This window comes from Triticum dicoccoides, chromosome 5B, assembly GCF_002162155.2.
Source record: "Triticum dicoccoides isolate Atlit2015 ecotype Zavitan chromosome 5B, WEW_v2.0, whole genome shotgun sequence".
Lineage (NCBI taxonomy): Eukaryota > Viridiplantae > Streptophyta > Magnoliopsida > Poales > Poaceae > Triticum > Triticum dicoccoides.
In genome coordinates, this window is record NC_041389.1 from 580,687,819 (window position 1) to 580,707,809 (window position 19,991).

At 45.9% G+C, this 19,991-nt stretch overlaps 2 pseudogenes; one reads left to right on the plus strand and one right to left on the minus strand.

The window, feature by feature from the left end:
• Positions 1 to 662: 662 nt before the first annotated feature.
• LOC119310167 lies at positions 663 to 3,785 on the plus strand (annotated as a pseudogene).
• A 10,561-nt stretch (positions 3,786 to 14,346) lies between these two features.
• LOC119310168 overlaps positions 14,347 to 19,991 on the minus strand; it is a 24,544-nt pseudogene continuing 18,899 nt past the window's right edge.

Below are 19,991 nucleotides of genomic sequence, written 5' to 3' on the forward strand. Positions count from 1 at the left end.
ACTGGGATCGTCTCGATTCATCAAACTCATGATTTCAGAAGAAGCAGTAGATTTACTCGTTGATTCTAAGTAGATTAAGTTTTTCTTAAGCATCAATCGGTTTAGATTAATTCAAATTTAGTTTACTGAAAAAGTGTAACCTGCACTTTTCTAGAAAATTGTAACTGAAAAAAAAGTGTAAGTTGCACTTTCACTAAGTTGTTGCATGGCCACCTCTACGGGCACGTCGTGCACATATTCTACTCAGTGGATGCCTTTGTAAGGTCCCGACCTGGCTCCAATCCCCAAGTGGGCCTCTCATCGTCGGAGGTCGATATCCCGGACGTTTACGTGGTCGAGGAAGAGGAATTCGTTAAGAAATTCGTGTGTGGTGTCTGGATCTTCGTTATTCACATGAGTTCATGTCCAACAACGGCCTTGCTCGGGCTGTGGCATGGGGTGTTTCTGGAGTAGCTCCGGTGCGAGTGGCTACCGGAGCGGAGACGCATCAAAAGGCCTGCCGCAAGGTGGAATCATGCTGGTGGAGAATCGTGGTACAAGTCGTGCTGTCTGAGATCCACGAGACGCAAAGACAGACAACATCTATCGAGGCCATTGATGTAGGGATTGTCACCCTGTTCCATGACGTGGCTCCCCTGGTACCACATGAAAAATAGTGGATCATGAAGAAGGTGGTCTTCGAGGGTAAGGATTTTCCTTCCAAGAAGAGAAAATGGGTTGCCTTTGTTTTTACTAACAACAATGAAACTGTCTCGCTGCAACCGACCCCGACTAGTGCTTCTCCAACTCAGAGGATTTCTAACAAATATAGACCATCTCCTCAGCCAACATCGATTCGTGGAGAGGAGATTTCATTCAAGAAGAGGAAAGCCAATGTGCTTCAAGTAATCGACAATAGCGATGATGATAGTGTCGTCTCAGTCCCACCTACCCAGATCTTAGGGACTATTCTCAAGAAGAAGTGGCCACGGGAGGAACATGCAGTTGTGGTTGTGGTCATATTCATGGTAGTGGATGTGGACGCTGACGCCGACCAAGCTCTGCAAGTAAGTTGGCCCATGCTACTTCGTCCTCACAAGGAAACCGGTGTTGGCTACTAGCACCTTCTTTCACGGTGCCTAACAAGTGTCTGTTCACAGCGCGGCCACCTTTTCCAGTGGCTGATGGGCATGTCCTGGTTCAAAATAGTTCGGAGGATGAAAGTGATGGATATATGGAATCGGATGAATTCGCATGCAATCAATAGGCTCAGGAATTCACAAGAGAACAATGACGACTGTTCTTGGATCTGGACACGAACGACCAAGAGATAGACAGGACACTAGACGAGAATAGAGGACACCAAAACCAAGGATGGACATGCACGGCAACCCAGGAAGACAGCGAGGAGTGCGTTCTGTCGGGCAAAAAAGCGAGCACAAAACAAAACTGTAGAGGCAGTGGGAGCAGCATAGACAGAGTGAACTCACATATGTGGATGCACTGGACGAAGGTGCAGGCCTCCCGGAAGTAGCCGTTGCAAAGTGGTCACCCATGTCATTGTGCCATCTAGCCGCTGCCAATTCACACCTGCGCGACCTAGCATACAACATCTGCCATGACCCAGGGCCACAACCCCAACGTCCTTTTCATGAGTTGAGATGGGCACCACCATTTTTTATGCGACTAGAAGACGTTGGAGCACCCTTACCCCATCAAAGATAAACATTGCTAGTGCCAAGAAGGGCCCCCACATGCAACCGTTGCGCACGCACTAGACAACAACCACCCGCGCGCCCTTGGCCAACGCATGACCATCATGCAGACACCGACACACCACAGTCCAAAACACGACAATCGCAGGACCTTAGCGGCACTATCTGCCCAGATGGCCCAAGCGAGGAGCGCACAAATCTGTCATCCTGTTCTTTTGTTGATTGAAAGTAGATTTGAGTTTTTCTTAAGAACCAATCAATTTTAGTTTACTAATTACGTGTAGCCTACACTTTTCTTAAAAAATTTAACTAAATAAAAAAGTGTAAGTTGCACTTTGACTGAAGAAATGTTGCACTTTTCTGAATTGAATGAGACTTCAAAAAGTATCATCGACTTAGGCATATATGGAGAGGAGACCATCAGAATGACCTATGGAGTGTGGAGCCAGCTGGTCATCTTGCTTGGTGTGCAGCTTTGACGGCCAGACACTGGCATAGACCATTACCAGCCAAAACCACTAGGGACCATCCTGGAACAAACCGAAGGCATCTCACCTACAAGATCTTTTGAACAAATCATGGCTACTGCACATCCTTGAACAGTTGGTAAAGAAATAAAATTACCACAAGAAAGAAACGGAGGAACTATAAACAAAAAATGCCTACATAAATTGTTCAGATTATTTGTCTAGCAGGTCTACGACTAAGCTAACCTCTTTTGTTTGGTCCCTACTCCCTTTGCATGGTCCAACAAAAAAGTCCTAGGTAGGCTGGCCGATCGATGGACAACTGAATGACAAGCATGAGCGGATGACAGAAAGCTGAGCAGGTAGGTGTTGCAATGGCAAGGGATGGAGGTTGTCTTCACCGTGCAACAAGGGAGACTGGACGCCTGGCACCAGCGGTAGCGCAGATCCATCACAAACTCATTCGCCGGAGCACCCACTGGCCTATGGATCTCGTCCTTCGGCTTGCAGCTCAGCCACCGCTTGAGTAGGACATGCAGCGAGGTTAGACCGGCTCGTCATGGCATAAGATCTCCATCCAGCCTCCACCGAGATCTCCTCGGCCATATCTTCGTCCTGCTATCGTGCATCGCGGATCGAGTCCAGGCGTCCGCCATCAGCAAGCACTGGCATCGGGTAGCCTTCCAAAATCTGTCCCTGCTGCCATAGTTCCTCAAGCCCTCCACTGCCCGTACCGACAGCTACAGGATCTTCGGCGGCTCAGCTGATCCACGCTCGGCCCTCTCTGACGAGGCCGTGGGGCCTGTTTCTATTGCTCCTCTCCGGGAGGGTGGGTCGTGGTATAATCCCAACACTGTCGTGGTCAACCTCCGCACCGGCGAGCACGTCGCCCTCCCGGATCGTGTGTGCATCCCCGTCAACTCCGATGACATCAGGTGCCGCATGATCATCCCCACAGCCGCCATGTTTGTCGCCCCGTCTTTTGTTGCCTGCGTGTTCGCTCCCATAACGTCCAGCCAGACAAATATGGCCTTCTGCCACACTAGCATGGAATGTTGGACATCGCTGCCGGCAGAGATGAGGGCCCGCACAATGCCTAGGACCTGACTTACCACCATGGATGGTTCTGGGCCGTCGACTCAGATGATGACACTACTGCTATAAGCCAAACTTTTGACATCTACGCATACCATTATACAACTTGCGAACGAGATCTGCGCACCACGGACGAACATGGCACACGGGGGCATTGTATCCCGCTACCTCCTGCTCTCCGCTTCTGGCGCCGATCTGCTGATAGTGAGGAGATTCATCTCGCCGTTGAGAGGCCGCACGTCGCGGTTCCATGTCTTCAGGCTACAGAAGCCTACCAGATGGCCGGGCAGGTGCTCTCCGACGGCCGGGCCTGCTCCAAGGCCTTCGAACGGGACACGCCGGCAGACCGGGCTACATCTACTTCCTCGACGAAGTCTACCCTGGTGGTCCGCATAGTGTCCTCCAGCAGAACGAGTATCCCTGCGCCGATGCCAGCGGGTGGCGTTACTCAATCCCCAGCGAGATCGAGTAGTGCCTGCCATGGTCTCCCCCCTCGGACATCTCGCCGTGCGTTTGGTACCACCATTAATTGAGCTATACCCAGCAGGTTCAGTTTGAGGCATCATACATATATTTATCAGTTTAATTAGAGTCTTTGTTGTTTGTGTTTGCTCCTCCTCACTGTTTCTTTGCTGTTGCACTCTTTGATTTTGTTGTTGTTGTAATATGTGAACATGAAAGTTCCGTATGCAGTTTGCTATATGTGTGCTAAATTTGAAGTCTGTTTTCAAACTCATTTCATCTATATGAAATTGTGAAATACTTAGAGTTTTAGACTGCTACTATATAGGTTGCTTAAATTATTTTATGAATTTCTGCTGTCAATTCTTATTCCGACTTTGATATTTTCCACCGTGTTGTCAGGAGTGCACACAACTTCTTATTCTATCGCATTATTGCATCTGTCGATGGCAGAGGAGTTTTTCATGTCTCCCCTGTTTGCATTGAGATGAGATAATCTGCAACTGAACATTTGATGTGTTTACAGGTATACAACAACTACTAGTGAATGTATGCTGTAGACTGTAGCTAGTTTGTGCATCACCATTATTCTTAACTGATGTGTTTTAGGGGCATATACTTACTATATTGTTGATGTGGTTGTCGTTGAAACTGAAACTTCCGCATCCTATTTGTTGAATGTGCTTAATTTGAAGCCGTTTTTCGAACTCATTTCATCTATGAAATTGTAATGTATTTAGCTGATACTAGCTTATATAGGTTGTCTGATTTCTATATGCTTCTCATTTTTTTCTTGCTTTCCTAGTATATGTAATATGTGTATGATTTTCGGTTGTAAATTCTAATTTAGATTTTGATACTTTCTACCGTATTTTTACTAGTGCACAAAATTTCTGATTGTATCGTATGATTGCATCTATAGTGGCGGAGGTGTTTTTAATATCTCCCTTGTTTGCATTGAGATGAGATATGATCTGCAACTGAATACTTGAGGTGTAGAGATCAACTAGTACTGATTGTATGCTGAGCACTCTAGTCTTTATTAGATGACCCTTCTTCACTTCTCAGCCGAATGTTTGATGTGTTTTAGCGTTTTCCATTTATGCCACTGAAGAAACCTCACTTTCTTGAATACAAGATCATAAATGGGCACACTGCGGCTGGTTTAACGATGTGAGCCGGACAAAGCAAATGGAAGTTATGCTATTACATTGGGCTTCATTATCAAGCAGTTACATCTAAGCTCTACGTATATTTACTATGCCCTCTTGGCAGTGTAAATTGTATCTAGGAAGAGCATATGTACATATCCAAAGCAGACTGAGCCAGACAAAATGGGACAGGCTGGTTTACTTAGGAGAATATTTCCCATGTTCATATATAACCAATAACTTTTTACTTTATATAACATGGAAATGTTTTTTTTGCATTGACTGTGATCCACAAGACCAGCGTAATGAAAGAAGGGGTCCAGGCATGAATATAGGCGAAAGTTTATGTGTCTTGTTAGTACTCCCTCTATCTCAAAATGTAAGTGTCAAAAAACGTCTTACATTTTGAGACATAGGGAGTAGCATTTAAATGATCATTGATGCATCTTACTAGTTTAATCATCATTAATCGACTTGTCTCCGGATGTCATGTGGTGAGCTTCAGTGCCATGATTTAATTTTGCCTGATATCTTCTAATCCTCCCATCCAAGATGGGGAACCAACACCCTATTGATAAATCTTTGTTTCCTTGATTTAGTACGGCTGGCATGCCAACACCATGTAATCCCACTATTTCTATAGCTATTTGACAAAGGCGTGCAAATAAAGAGAATGCCGTGGCCAAGAGCATAGTGAAATTCAATCAAGGAAAGCTAGATGGTTCATATTCACTGCAAACCAAGTTATCTATTTCTTGTGTTGCTGCTAATGGGATTCACAAAACACCTCTGCTAGCAGAACGTCGGCGGGGTCCCACGATGAGGAAATTAGCCGCAATCCGGGTTGAGGGCTGACTAGCTTCGGTGCCGGCGGCAGCAATTGAACACGATGGAGGCAGATAGGGTGAAGACAGACGACATCTCGACCTCGTCCGCAACCCCCCACCCGGACAACATGCTCCGAAAGATAATCTTGCTCCTCCCTATCAAGCAAGGCGGTCGCACCCAGACCCTCGTGAAACGACGCCTCTTTATAGTGCGACTTTCCTATGATTCAAATAAATCAAAAAAATCTTTGGGGCTTAGCAAAACTAACACCATTATCCTTTTTGAAATGTCGGGGGAAGGGGGGTTAAACCATCTCAAATATTGATTAGTGAAAAACTATAACCTACACTTTTCTAGAAAATTGCAACTTTAACAAAAAAAAATGCAAGTTGCACTTTCACTAAATTGTTGCATGGCCACCTCTACGGGCGCGTCCTACACATTCCCTACTCAGTGGCCGCCTTGGTAAGGTCCCGGACCCATCACGATTCCCCCGATGTGCCTCTCGTGGTCGGAGCTCAGTATCCTGGACATTCACTTGGTCAAGGAAGAGAAATTCGTTCAGAAATTAATGCGGGACGCCCGCCTCTGCGCTGTTGACACGCGTTCACTTGGTTTTTTTGGAGCAGCGCCGATGCAAGTGGCTACTGGAGAGGAAACGCCATCAAAATGATTGACCACAAGGTGGAATCGCACTTGTGGAAAATCATGGAACACGTCGTGCTGTCCGATATCCACGGGACACAAAGACAGACAACCTCTATCGAGGCCACTGATCTAGGGATCGTCACCCTGTCCCATGATGTGGCTTCCATGTACCGCATGAAGAACAGTGGATCATGAAGAAGATGGTCTTCAAGGATAAGGATTTTCCTTTCAAGAAGAGAAAATGGGTTGCCTTTGCTTTCCCTAACAACAACGAAATTGTCCCGTTGCAGCTAATCCCAACTAGTGCTTCTCCAGCTCCAAGGATTTTTTATAAACATAGTCCATCTCCTCAGCCAGCATCAATTCATGGAGGAGGAGATTTCTCTCAAGAAGAGGAAAGCCGATGTGGTCGAAGTAATCGACATTAACGATGATGATAGTGTCATCCCAGTCGCACACCTACCCAGATCTTGGGGACTGTTCTCAAGAAGTTGCCACGGGGGGCAAACGCGGTCGCGACCGTTGTCCTAGTGATGGTAGTGGATGTGGACGCGAACGCCGACCAAGCTCTGTAGATAAGAGAGCCCGGGATGCTTTGTCCTCACAAGGAAAATGGAGTTGGCTAATAGCGCCCTCTTCTTCAATGCCTAATGAGTGCCTGTTCACAATGGCACCACCTTCTCTAGTGGTTGATGGGCATCTCTTGGTTCAAAGTAGTTCAGAGGATGAAAGTGATGGAAGTTTGGATTGGACGAATCCGCACGCAGTGAAGAGGCTCAGGATCGCACAAGAACAAAGACTGTTGTTCCTGGATCTTGGTCGGCATTCGCGTCCATAGACAGGACGCCAGATGAGAATAGAGGACACGAAAACCAAGGACGACAGTGCGTACCGGTGTAGGAAGGCCGCAAGGTGTGCCTTCTTTCAGAGACGAAAGGGAGAACAAAACAAAAGTGTGGAGGCAGTGGGAGCAGCGTAGACAGAGTGAACTCAAATATGAGGTAGCACTGGACGAAGGCGCATGCCTCCCTGAAGTAGCCTTTGCAAAGTGGTCACCCATGTCGTTGTGCGATCTAAATGCTGCCATTATACACCTGTGTGAATTGCCATGCATCATCCGCAATGATCCAGGGACCACCATGTTTTATGCCGACTGGAAGATGTCGGTGCACCCTTGCCCCATCAAAGATAAACATTGCCACTACCAAGAAGGACCTCCACATGCAACCGTTGCGTGTGCACTAGACAACAACCGCCCACGCGCCCTCGGCCAACGCATGACCATAATGCAGACACCGGCACAATGTAGTCCAAAACACGACAGTCGCAGGATCTTGGCCACACTATCTGCCCAGCTGGCCCAAGCAAGAAGCGCACAAATCTTTTGTCACGCTCTTTTGTTGATTCAAAGTAGATTTGAGTTTTTCTCAAGAACCAATCAACTTAGAAATATCAACTTTAGTTTACTAAATAAGTGTAGCCTTGTCACATCCCTAGCTTCTGGTAATGCACTAGGCTAGACCTCATGTGAGCATTATGTTTTATTTCAAATGAAATTTGAGTTGAGGAATTTTCAAAGCCTCAGAAACCTCTAAAAATAACCAACAATTAAATCTTCTCAAATGTGTCCAAGAAAATGTTCCTGTTATTCCATGGAAATATTGGTAAGAGGTAAAATTTAAACCAATATTTTTGGAGTCACAGAGATAATTATTTTGGCCATTTGAATTAATCCAATAACTATTTGCTTTGGATTTATATTTAATATATATTAAATATGACTCCAATAATTCTGGAAGTTTGTGAGTGGCTTTGTATATATTTTAGCAAGCCACATAAAAATCTACAGAATTTATTTAAATGATTTAGTTGCTAAACTAAATGAAAACGAACTACAGAAAATAGAAAAAAAGTAAAGGAGAGAGAGCAGAAGGACTTACCTGGCGCCACTTACCTGGCCCAACGCTGTGCAGCCAGCAGCGGCCCAGCCCACCACTTCCCCCCCCCCCTTGTCGCCTTCCTCCTCGCGCCAGTAGGCGCAGGCGCGTGGCCGGAGCGCGCGGGCACACGCCCAGGCCACCTCCTGCCTCCCTGCTTGCCTCCGCTACTCCCTGGAGACGCCACGCGGCTCCCTCGACCCTCCCTCACTCTCCCGCGTCTCTCCCTCCGTCCCTATCCCCCTCTGCTCCCTCTCCCTCTCTGCCCGAGCGGAGCCCGTCGCCACCGACGCCGTTCGCCGCGGCCACCAGCCACCCCCTCGCTCCCTCTATGCATCCCTGAGCTCCGCCCTGACCCCGTGGAGCTACACACGCGACGCACGCGACCAGAGGAGGCCGCAGTCGACCGGAGCGTCGTCGTCTTCATCTCAGGTGCCCGGAGATCGCCGTCGTCAATTCGCCGTTGCAGAGGCGTCCCCGAGCCCACTCAGCGTCTCGTCCGACTCCCCGTGAGCTCCTCTTCTCTTCCCCTCACTCCCCGCACCTGATTCCGTCCCCTAGCTCCATCTTCCACCACGGCCGAAGCTCGCCGCCGCCGTGCCTCGTCGCCGTCGTGGCCAGAGCCACTGTGGCTCGAAGCCGGGCACACCATCGTGCTCCACACCTCACCAGGAGCACGTAGCACGCACCAACGCCTCCCCTAGCGCCCTGCATCGCCTAACCCGCCGTTGGCCGAACTCCGGCCGCCGCTCACGAGCTCGCCGTCGTCGGTACCGGCCACCACAGGCACGGCCACCACCACCATTCGATGCGCACCAGCAAGGGCTCTCCAACGAGCCCAAGCACAGCCTCGCCCGTGCCCTGTAGCGCGTTTCCGGCTCGCGCCGCCGTCTCGGGCCTCGCCGGCGTCATGTCGCCGGTGGGTTTGACCCCACTGACCTGGGATTTGACCCTGCTAAGTAACCCTGTGACACTGACAGCAGGGCCCCACCTGCTAATTAATCCTAGATTAGTTTCTGTTTAGTTTTTAACTAATCCTAGTGGCCCCACGCGTCAGCTTTGACTAAGCTGACGTGGCTGTTGACTGGGCCCACATGTCAGCGACACTAATCAGCCCCAGTCACTGACCAGTGGACCCCACTGGTCAGGTTTGACCACCAGCAGCGTCTGCTGACCTGCTGACGTCATAGTGACGCAATGCTGACGCCATAAGTATTTTCTGGATTTATTAATATTCAAGAAATTCCAGAAAATAGCTAAAACTTCAATAAATCATAGAAATTCAACCGTAACTCCAAATTAAATAATTTATATATGAAAAATTATCAGAAAAATTCAAGGAATCCATCTGTACTATTTTCATGCATGTTAGAACAACTTATAGCTGCTGTATAGCACAAATCAATTAAATGGCATTTGAATAATCACATATGGAGTTTGAATTTGAATCTTGTATTCAAACCAACTTCATTTAATCTGTTGCTAGTTGCATTAGCCCAAAATACATTCATTTTGCCATGTCATGATCATGCATCATATTGTGCATTGCATTGATTGTGTTCCCTTCTGTGTTGCCGGTATGTGATCGTTGACACTGATGAAGACTCAATGTTATCTTCAGAAGTGCCAGGCAAGGAAAACCCCCTTGTTCATTCCGATACAATCCTACTCTCTCGCTCCTGCTCTCTTTTACTGCATTAGGACAACAACGATTCATCTGTTACTTGCTGCGGTAGCTGAACCCCTTTATCCTTTGCATGACCTGTCATTGCCACAGTAAATAGATGAAACCCACTAGCATGAGTAGGAGTTGTTTGAGCCCTGTTGTGCCTACTCATTCATGTTTGTTTGTCATGCCTGCTACTACTTAGAGTTGAGTCAGGTCTGATTCATCGGGGATGAATCAGAGGCGGGTGGACATGTCCTACTGTGTGTGAGCTAAGTGTGTGAACACGTTTTGGTAAAGGTAGCGGTGAGAGGCCATGTAGGAGTACATGGTGGGTTGTCTCATTGCAGCCGTCCTCAGGAACTGAGTTCTGTGTTTGTGATCCATGATTCAGCTACTACCATACATTGGGCCCTGAAATATGACCCCGCTCGACTTCTTATTCACCCTAGTCCTCTGTCCAGGAGTTGCAAGTAGTTTCTGGTGTTTGTAGCTTACTGGAGGCCGTGGACAGCGCTGACCGTAGGGGTGGGCTGTGATGCGGTAGGTACGTGGCACGGTGTACCGGATGCCCGTTTGGTATCTCGGGAACCCTGTTCACATCGTTTGGGGCCGTGAGCGAAACTCCGGCCGGATCTCCTCATGGATGGAACCCGAATAGGCGATAAACCTGGACTAGAGACTTAGGTGTTTAGGTAGGTCGTGGTCTACACCCACGTGGGCTTTCGCTTGAAGTCTGCCGAGCACATGTCGTGTGCAGATGCTAAGTGGTGGAAACATGTATGAAGAAGTACACCCCTGCAGGGTTAACATCATCTATTCGAATAGCCGTGTCCGCGGTAAAGGACTTCTGGGTTGCTTATATCAGTTCATAGACAAGTGAAAGTGGATACTCTAAAATACGCAAGATAAGCGTGAGTGCTATGGATGGCGCTCTCGTAGGGAGACGGGAGCGGATCCATAGTGGTGTATTGATATGGGGAATATGTGGACTCGTGTGCGCCACCTCAAAAGAGTTACATTGCAGTCGTAGTTCAGGATAGCCACCGAGTCAAAGCTGGCTTGCTGCAGTTAAACCCCATCATCCCTTTGTTGATAATGATGCATATGTAGTTAGTTCTGATGTAAGTCTAGCTGGGTACATTTGTACTCACGTTTGCCTATTTTATGCTTTTGCAGAGAGACTTCGGTCTCACTAGTAGTTTCGCGTGGACTTCGACGTTTAGCTTGTTACCTCAACTACGATCTTGTGCCCCGGCAGGATCTGGTAGATAGTCAGGCTTCTCAGCCTTTTTCAGTTATAGATGTCTGTACCCAGACATGATAGCTTCCGCTTGTGCTTTGATTTGTATGCTCTGATTGTTGGGTCATGAGACCCATGTTTGTAATATCTCGCTCCTCGAAGCCTATTGAATAAATTACTTGAGTCGTAGAGTCATGTTGTGATGCCATGTTGTATTTGCACATATCGAGCTTATTGTGTGTATGTTATTGAAATGCTTGGTATGTGTGGGATCTGACCATCTAGTTGTTTATCTTTAGTAGCCTCTCTTACGGGGAAATGTCTCCTAGTGTTTCACTGAGCCATGGTAGCTTGCTACTGCTCCGGAACACTTAGGCTGGCCGGCATGTGTCCTTCTTCGTTCCTGTGTCTGTCCCTTCGGGGAAATGTCACGCGATGAATACCGGAGTCCTGTTAGCCCGCTACAGCCCGGTTCACCGGAGTCCTGCTAGCCCAATGCTACAGCCTGGATTCACTCGCTGATGACCGACACGTTCGATGCTGGGTCATGGATGCCTGTCCCTGTAAGTCTGTGCCACTTTGGGTTTACGACTAGCCATGTCAGCCCGGGCTCCTTATCATATGGATGCTAGCAACACTGTCATATACGTGTGCCAAAAGGCGCAAATGGTCCCGGGCAAAGGTAAGGCGACACCCGTGGGAATACCGTGCGTGAGGCCGCAAGGTGATATGAGGTGTTACATGCTAGATCGATCTGGCATTGAGTCGGGGTCCTGACAAGCCTGCACTTTTCTACAAAAATGCAACTAAATAAAAAAGTGTAAGTTGCACTTTCACTGAACTGTTGCACTTTTCTAAATTGATGGGACTTTGAAAAGTATCATCAGCTTATGCATAGACGGGGAAGAGACCATCAGAATGACCTGTGCAGTGTGTAGCCAGTTGTTCAGCTCGCTCGGTGTGCAGCTATGACGGCCACGCACCGGCATAGACCGTTACCAGCCAAAACCTCTAGACCACCACGGGACAAACTGAAGGCATCTCACCTAGAAGATCTTTTGAACAAATCACGGCTACAGCAGACTGGGACTGGAGCGAGCGAGGATGAGAGAGGGCAGGGAAAGGGACCCGGGCGTAGCCGCGCCGGGGAAGTCGCCGTTCACGATCCAGTTCGTTCGAGCGGGTTCGAATTTGGATGGATGGGTCTTCGGCGAGGGCGATGCTGATCCGGAGCTCGTAGTTTATGCGCGGAATTGGGGTTCCCTTTGTCTGATAGTTTGGGTGTTCAAGTTTGCACCGGGGCCATTATGATCGGATTTATTATAGTATAATACGGTGGTTGTCTGTTTAGATGGGTGGGAAAATCGATCCAGTTGCTTGATGGATGGGTGTGTTGAGTTAGCTTTACTTTTCCCCATGGTGTTAGTTATCTTCTTCTTGTTGTTCTTCTTCTTCTTCTTCTTCTTCTTCTTCTTCTTCTTCTTCTTCCTAATGAACTGTTTGTCTGTATGGAGACGACAGATTGATGCTCTTATCCTTAAGTCCTATTGGGGATCAAGGTCACTTTGTTGCGGTCTATGGAAAAATCGTGATTTATCTTTCCAGCAGGTCCAGGAGATATGCTAAAGTCATCATTTCATTGTTATGTGGGCTTGTGAGTTTGGAGTAATCCAAAATAAGCGCCAAGATAACGGTAACCTACAAGAGGAAGCGTGGCACGTCTCGCGCTCATGGGGCTGATGCTCAGGGGGAGGATTCCGATGACGATGTGTTGAACGGATATGATCATGTAAAGAAGGTTGACTCTAACTCCTTTTCGGCGTTATAGAATTGTTGATATGCGATGTTATTTCGGTTGAATCTGGCTGTCTGCCATTATTTATTTTCCGGCCTTCTAACATGGTAATTTTTTGCACCTTTTTAAGGAGGGCGCAAAAGTTGCTGCGTGGAAAAGTACAATATGAGCCAGGTGTGTGTACAACTCTATCATTTGTGTCTTTGAAAATAGTGTGATGCCAATATGATGCAAAGACACGTGTATCTCAGGATGTCAATAGTTGGATATCTTCTCAGAACACTATATTATTTGTTTGATGTTTTATACATGCGACACGTGTTTTTCGAACTCTATCATTAATTGTGTCTTTGGAAATCGTTGATGTTTGATGTTATTTCTGTTGAATCTGGCTGACTACGTTAGTCCTGTTGTAGGGTGGAAAAGTTGCTATGCTGAATATAGTACAATATGAGCCACATGTTTGTAGAGCTCTGTCATTCGTGTCTTTGGAAATTGTGTGATACAAATATGATGTAAAGACATTTGTATCTAAAGATGTCAATAGCTGGATTTTCTCAAAGTATTATATTTTTTTATGCTAAGCCAATATAAGTATATGCTCTTGTTTATATTATGCCATAAATTTAATTACCTTACTACATGATAGATCGAAGCCCTTATCCTTATGTCCTAGAGTTGATGGAGTTCTGCGGCGAAGTCCCGATCTATATTTCCAGCAGGTCTCAGGAGAATACATATCGCCATCGTTTTGTAATGTTATGTAGGCTTGCCCGAGTGGTGTTTTGGCACACTTCGACATGAGCGCCAAGATCACATTAACCCATAAGAGGAAGCATCGCACATCACTCGCTCAGACGGCTGATGGAGCGACTCCGTAGCCTCCTCCTATTTCTAGCGGTGGGGTTGCCGACAGCGAAGCCCCGGAAGACGAAGTGGACATAGGTAATGACCTGTTTAAAGGATATGATCATGTAAGAAACCTTGAGTTCGCTCTTTCCTTATCGTTGTAAGACTGTTGATGTTTGATATTATTCCTATTGCATCTGTCTGTCCATATTAATTCTGCCGTTACTGACTTTCCCTCCTTTCGCCCACCGGTACAACTCGAGCCACGTGATTTCGTGAAAATTGATAGCGAAGGGTCGGGGTCAGGCCCCTTGTTTTTTCTCTTTATTTATTTTCTCCTTTTATTCTCACCACCTCACGATACAAAAAACCACATATACCCGCTCACACCATGACAAGTTAAATTGATAGGCTTCACTGATTGCAACAACCTGCATGCCTGGCTCTGGCATCATGAACTCATTCGCCGGAGCACATACCGGCCTCTAACCTCGTCCTTCAGCTTCATAGCTCAGCCACCACTTGAGTAGGCCGTGTAGTGTAGGCAGATCGGCTCGTCATGGCATGGGATCTCCACCTGCATTTCACACAAGTGTATACACAAGGTGTCAGTCAAAAGAGCAGGCTCACATACTTTCTCAGCACGCTCAGTAACAGGAAGAGATATGATTTAGTGATGTATTATTTGGGAGCTTTGCAACAGAAAAATGGTGCAAATAAATCCTACTATGTCACCAACCAAATCTACAAATGCAGCACTGTAGTTCCTTTTAATGGAAATTGGTGAGGAGTGGCCCCTTCAAAAAAGTAGCAAACTCTAGATTTATCGATAATGTAATGCTTGGAAGCAAGCGCCTTCAAAGGAGGACACAGACTTGAGTAGGGTTTGTGGAGTGACAACAATTTAAAATGAAAGTACAAGGACATCTAAAAGGCTCACCTTATCTTCACTCGCTAGCTCAAGTTTTTTATTAATCAGCCTCAGGATGGAGGATACCCACATATTTCCATCTCTGAAACAAGAAGAAAATAGTCATATTGAAGAACAGAACGTATTAAATTCTTGGAATCCAGTTACATGTTATTACATCACCAACAACAAATTGCTGGTAGGAATGAATGGGAAAAAATACATAGGATTTTTTGATGAAATATGGTCTCCATTGTTGATAAAAATTCATAAGAGCACTGTTTTTCTAAGTTCCCCGCCTTCATATTTTGAGATGAAGAGAAGAACTCTGGCTAATAGCAGAGCAATTTATGCATCTAGTAGAAAATATAACAGGAGAAGGGCCATCAGCACACTGAACCATCTTACGCTGGGCAAATATCTCCAGCAATATATGCTACGAATAAGACGATCGATCCTAAATATCAGGCGATGAAAGCGTGGGCTTTGACCGGCTGAGAGAAGGCAAAAGTGGTGGCGGAGCTCTGGTTGGTGATGGGGGGGCTAGGGGGTAAGAAAGCCTTTCCTATTGTGCTGTATTTTTTGGGTGGAAATAGAAGAGTGGGAGGGAGGCGATTACATGTTGGCAGCAGGGGGAGGGGGGGTGCCCGACTACCCGTAGCCGGACCGGGGTTCTAAAGAATATTTTGTCCAGCGTACTTTTTGTCGTACACCTACACCAAGCTATGTACCGTCTGTATTCTGAACTGTCTTCCTTTTTTTTTAGAAAAGAAAACTTTTTTCTGTACAGGTCCTGGTCATTCCAGTTTTCATTGCCTTTTGGTTTTGCCGATCGGCTCAAAAAACTTCTCTTGCATACATCTTGTTGTTGATGTATAAAGATATATCTGGTCTCAACAAAGATCTACATGCTGCCATAGACTCCAGGGTGATGGTCTTGACAAAGATCTGCATACCACTACAGATGAGGACTCCAGGATGATGGTCTTGACAAAGATCTGCATACCATTACGGATCTGGACTCCAGTGTGATGATCTTGCCGGAACGTTCACCTGTTATCCTTCCTAGCAAGGAGGCTACTGTGGCCCATGTACAGTTGGGTGAGTGAACCCAATGGTCACGATACCGACAAGAGGCCAAACTTGGATGTAAATTATCACTTAGATAAACACAAGGAAAATGAAGAAGGAATGGAGAAAATCGGTGAGGCAACAGTCTATCCAGAGTGCAAAGACGGCGTCCAGCACGAGCGCATGTGTTCGTACCGTCTCTCCACCCCAACAATGTTTATAAAGGGCCCCGTACCAGGATCACAACAGTGGAAGGCAAAACAACGAGGAGAGCATCCAATAGCACTACAGAAGCCATCTTCCAACACAAGATGTCGCCATCTCCCATGGCATCTCCATAGTTGCCGCCATCACCATCACTGCAACATCTACCCTCTAAGTTAGTCATACTTGTAATCGTGTATCGCATCCGGCAAGCATTGCAAGATGTATTATCTATAAGCATTCAACTTTATGTCAGAAATCCATTATTTCTTCTTGCAATCCAGTCATCATGTATGAGTAATTCAGGAAGGCAATGGGTTGAGGCATATCCTTGCAACCCTACGTATTTGTATGAGGATTGGTGGAATGTATATGAATAATTATTTTCATGTATGTGTTCGATTGCTATCGAGTTTTCTTAGAGAAGACAACAAGGTTGTGCACATTTTAGCTACTGGGGCAAATGTCAATGCCCCGCATCAGTAACCTCTAGGTTTTATTTTGGTGCAATTTGTTGATGATGCCTGGAAGACCATGGGAGGCACAAGATTGAATCATGATGATATCACGGAAATAAGCCGGCGGAAGCTCACCCTGGCGTGCAACTTCTCCCCCACCAATGGTTTGTATCCTGCTCGTGAAGACAAGGCAGTGGCGGCTTTTTGAAGAAGGAATGAGGTCCTTCCCGCTTAGTCCTTGTTTTGGCGGTGCCGGTAGTACAATAACGAACTCATCCGCCGGAGTCCCCACCAGCCTCTGGACTTTGTCCTTCGGTTTGCGGCTCAGCCATCACTTGAGGAGGCCCTGCACTGTCGTCGAGGGGCAGACCGACCTGTCATGGCATAAGATATCCACCTACTTTTTACGCAAGTACAGAATATATATATACTGGGTTTAGGCAAAATAACACATTCAGCATTGTCCATATGCATACATTTTTTCTGGGCTTACATGCGGGATAATAGGAAGAATAATAATGATGTAACTAAATTGTGCTAGGTCACCATCGAAGTCTACAAATGCAGCAGGGTTATTCCTCTTAATGGAAATGGATGGGGAGACCGGTCCCTTCACAATTTCTAAAAAATAAAATCTACAAATGCAGGAAACTGAAGATTTATTGATGATCTAATTCTAATTCTTGGAAGCAAGCACCTTGACAAGAGGCCCATCACAAGTCAAAACCAAAGTACAAAGACTTGTGAAAAGCTCACCTTAACGTTACCTGCTAGCTCAAGTTTTTTAATAATGAGCTTTAGGATGGAGGCGACCTCCAAAGTTCCATCTCTGAAACAAGAAGAAAAATCCATATTGCACAGAATGTATTAAATCCTTGGAATCTAAAGAAACTTCTGCCGTCGTTGAAACAGAAACATGAAGATTAAAGGGCAATTCACTTAATTCTATACATAACTTTTTCATATTGAACAAGAAGTATATCTATGTAAAGTATGAGAGGCCTTTATCATTGTTGACAAAGAAACTTGAAGATTAAAGGGGAACTCCTTAATTCTGTTGAAATTATTATTTATTTGAGGCAGCCGTTTAGCTTTTGCCCTGCAAAAACAGTTTTCATTTTGACTTGAAGACACAACAAAATGGTCCATCAGAATCAGTAAAAGACACTGAATGTCCTGCAATCTTACTGTTTTGGTGCAGTCCCTAGTGAAAACCAGACTGGGCTTTCCCACAAACTATCCTCTGTGGTTGTTATATTTTTGCGACTTCCCCTAAGACAAGAACTTGATTTTTGCGATTTCCTCGCACTTGAAAGGACTAAACTACATAAGGGCTTATAAAGCTCTTCCTTCTCAATCGTCTCACAGTTCTTTCGATCTTGAGAAATATCTGCAGTGTTTTGTTTTGGATGGAAGTTTAGTTCGAATAAGCAAATGTTACAAGACAATTGGCGTCACTTGCTGGCAATACTTTGATACTACATTCTTTTTATCTGCAGATATTGTCATCTCGGTTAATTTTGGTGCCATCTTTGGGGTTTCAACCAAGGAAGAAATGGACCTCTCTTCTATCTTTGCTGGCACTGTAATAGTTGCAGCCTCAGAAGCATCAACTTTTGTCTGAGGTGGAAACACATTATCCCGGATAGCGTGAATTTTTTCATCAGCCCTTCAAACGAAGAAACAACCAATGATGTTAGGTAGCAACATATAGTAGAGTACGCGAGCCGAGATCACAGGGAAAAAGTAATAAGTGGCAGGAATTCTAAGCTTTTGCTTCACAACAATAATGTATATATACATAGATAGTTTCTTCTATACATAGATACATTCTACTCCATCCGTCCCAAAATGTAAGATCATTTTTGACATTCTTAAATTTTGGGACAGAGGGAGTAAGTATTTGCTTCTCAAAGAAAATAATTTCTTCTGGTTATTAGGGAGATCGAGTTTATTAGCTTATAATTGCACTTGTATTGCATAACTGCGTAGGTGTACTTATACGTATATTGAAAGAAAATGAGAATTGACAAGTTGAAAAAACAATGTTGTAGGAAACTATATAGATAAGCTTGGTATTTTAACAAATATCCCTTACCTGAGTTTTCTCTTCAGGAGCAATCCCAAGAGCAGCGTCGCATAAGGGGCAGGATTCGATCTCCTCCTCATCTATTTTTTCCATGATACACTCCCGGCAAACTGTTTATACAAAAATACGGTCACAAGAGGAACTCCACAGGCAGGCAGGTAAATTTCATATAGAGAATTGGAAGAACAAAATTTTACGCAAGCGACAAATGAAAACAATGATACGAGTAAATTAGTTAGTAGCAACAATGCAACAAGACTAGATACATGACTTGCATCCCGATTGCATTGAGAGCGCAAGTAATGGGTGCAGAAGTAGCGCCAGGCTTATGGATGAAGTGGCTCAGCCACATTTTATTTAAGTGGACTCGACATAATGTGGTGCAGTCGCTTTGTCAAAGAAAAAAGTAGTGCCGCCACAATTTATTTAAGAATGTGAAGTGCGGCTATACCAAAACACAGAATTGAAATATATACTTCCTCGACACAAATTACTACTCTCTCCAAACATTACTACGTACTCCACCCCACCTCTAAAGTTCTGCCAAATGGACACAAGGAAGCAAACTGTACTCACGCGGCTGAATACAAATGAAATGGACACAACATATCCGAATGTACTGTTGCGTGAGAGTACGGGCAAAGAAACTACGGCCGATCAGGAGCACGTGGCCATGGCTGCGCGCGTGCTTGTTTCCCCTCTGCCCTACCTCTAAACTCCATCTTCTCTGCCATGGCCCACCGCCCATCCCCAAACACACAGCAGCGTCTCCCACTCCCAGCACCGTGTTGTATTGCAATCGTATGTGACCAACTGGAGGCTGGTGGTGGGGCTAGCCCACGATGACATCGGCGCGACCATTGACTCCTTCGGGCAGGTCGCGGGAGTTAGCACCACCGTCAAGGCATCAACTGCGGAGTCCGCTTCATCTCTACTTCTGCAAGGAACCGTTGCCCTTCTCATGACCCTTCTCATAGAATTGCCACTGTCAAAACTGCCAGAACACTGTAATATATCGGTCCCCCATTACTGATTGAAGATGCACGGAATCCCATAAAACGTCAGAACATTGTAATATATCGGTCCCTCATTCCCGACTCGATGTCGCCCGGTCTCCATCCACCATCTGCTGGCTGTCACTAGCCTTGACGCCATTCTCTTTTGCAACAAATTAGAACAAATTAAAGCTGTAGCTGGACATATTTCCTTTTTGTGGGAAGCATGCGTCAACGCTACTTGGTAAGCAGCGGGGTTTTGGCACCATCAAGGGGATGCTATTGACGTGGGGCCACCCCAGTGCAGGTTTGGTCCCATTCGCACATGTCACGTCAGGTAGTTTCTAATTGATGGCGTCATCTTACCATTTACTCACATCGGACAACATAGGGTTCATCTGTCATCCTAACCCAGAAGCCAACACTCTC